This window comes from Wasmannia auropunctata, unplaced genomic scaffold (assembly GCF_000956235.1).
Source record: "Wasmannia auropunctata unplaced genomic scaffold, wasmannia.A_1.0 LD336074.1, whole genome shotgun sequence".
Taxonomy (NCBI): domain Eukaryota; kingdom Metazoa; phylum Arthropoda; class Insecta; order Hymenoptera; family Formicidae; genus Wasmannia; species Wasmannia auropunctata.
In genome coordinates, this window is record NW_012026816.1 from 782,495 (window position 1) to 784,651 (window position 2,157).

Here is a 2,157-nt window from a genome sequence, read left to right on the forward strand (position 1 = left end):
TCATTATTTATTTAGTGTTGTGGTAATCACATCAGCGCTTTGTGTAGTGTCTGGTGACTCTTTTTCGCAACACTGATTAGTCGCTGATTGCTCTGACAAACCAAACGCCTACCATCGCCAAGATTATCTATTCCAGTCGTCTCAGATTGTGAGGCGTTAATCACAGTGTAATAAAGTTATGCTACAATTTCTATTTTTAGGTTTATATATATATGGATGTCAAATAAGTTCCTGTACAAGTTTTATTACATGGATGTGCAATCCTGACTTGAAATCCTAATTTAGATGTTCTTATTCTACAAAGCTGATTCTACAAAAATTTTTTGGTGTAAAATAGAAGATTATCATTTCAAGATTCTTGTGAAAAAACATATCGAAGCGAGATTTTGCAAATTAAACGTTAAGAGATATCCTTTTCTGAAATAAACTTTGGCAGTGGCATACTTAAATTTGTTAATAATATTTATTTGTACATTACAGAACGGTTATGAATGGAATTATACCTACAATTGCATTTATTGTGAAAAAGATTACATCGTGGGTTTTAATGTGCGCCCTCGAGACCTTCTATGTGACAGATTTCTTTTTTACGCCCGACTGCTGCCAACCGAAGGTTGTTAGAAATTTGCTTTTTACGAAATTGAATGCGCGCCAACGAGGCTTTTAAGTCAGAGATTTCTTTTCTAGAAATTTGTATTTGCTTTTAACGAAATTATATGCGCGCCCACGTGATTTTTAAGTGAAAGACTTCTTTTTTAGAAAGTTGTATTTGTTTTTTATGAAATTATATGCATGCAAGTCTCCTAAGTTTTCTAAGTGAGTGATTTCTTTTTTAGAAATTTGTATTTGCTTTTTACGAAATTATGTGCAAGTCTCCGAGGCTTTTAAGTGAGCGATTTCTTTTTTAGAAATTTATATTTGCTCTTTACGAAATTATATGCGCGCCCTCGAGACTTCTAAGTGAGAGATTTCTTTTTAAAAAATTTGTATTTGCTTTTCACAAAATTATAAGCAAGTCTCCGAGAGTCTTCTAGAGTTTCTTTATTAGAAATTTATAATTGCTTTTAACGAAATTATAAGCGCGCCAACGAGGCTTCTAAGTCAGAGATTTCTTTTTTAAAAAATTGTATTTGCTTTTTACGAAATTATGTGCGCGCCCACGTGATTTCTAAATTAGAGACTTCTTTTTTAGAAAGTTGTATTTGCTTTTTATGAAATTATATGCATGCAAGTCTCCTAAGTTTTCTAAGTGAGTGATTTTTTTTTTAGAAATTTGTATTTGCTTTTTGCGAAAGTATATGCGCGTCCAAGAGACTTCTAATTGAAACATTTCTTTTTTTTGAAATTTGTATTTGCTCTTTACGAAATTATATGCGCGCAAATGAGACTTCTAAGTCAGAGATTCCTTTTTTAGAAATTTGTATTTGTTTTTTACGAAATTATATGCGCGCCCACGTGATTTCTAAGTGAAAGATTTCTGTTTTGGAAATATTTATTGCTTTTTTTAAAATTATATTCAAGTCCCTTTAGTCTTCTAAGTTAGAGATAAGTTATAAGATATTAATAAGCGCGCCAACGAGGCTTCTAAGTCAGAGATTTCTTTTTTAAAAAGTTGTATTTGCTTTTTAAGAAATAATATGTGTCCGCCCATGTGATTTATAAGTTAGAGATTTCTTTTTTAGAAAGTTGTATTTGCTTTTTACGAAATTATATGCGCGCCCACGTGATTTCTAAATTAGAGACTTCTTTTTTTAAAAAATGTATTTGCTTTTTATAAAATTATATGCATGCAGTCCCCTAAATTTTCTAAGTGAGTGATTTCTTTTTTAGAAATTTGTATTTGTTTTTATTAAATTATATGCGCGCCAACGAGACTTCTAAGTCAGAGATTTCTTTTTTAGAAATTTGTATTTGCTTTTTACGAAACTATGTGCAAGTCTCCAAGGCTTCTAACAAGGGAAATTAGGAAACCCGAAGATTCAGAAAAATCTGAAACTTTGCGTAAAAGTAGAGTAAAACGACCTGCTGTTGATGCGCGGTATAGCTCGTCGGTATCGAAACGGGTGGCAGGGATCGCCAGCAGGTTCAGGAGAGAGAGTGGCGGAATGATAACGAAATCGAACGAATTAAATATAATTTAAAAAGATAAAATATATT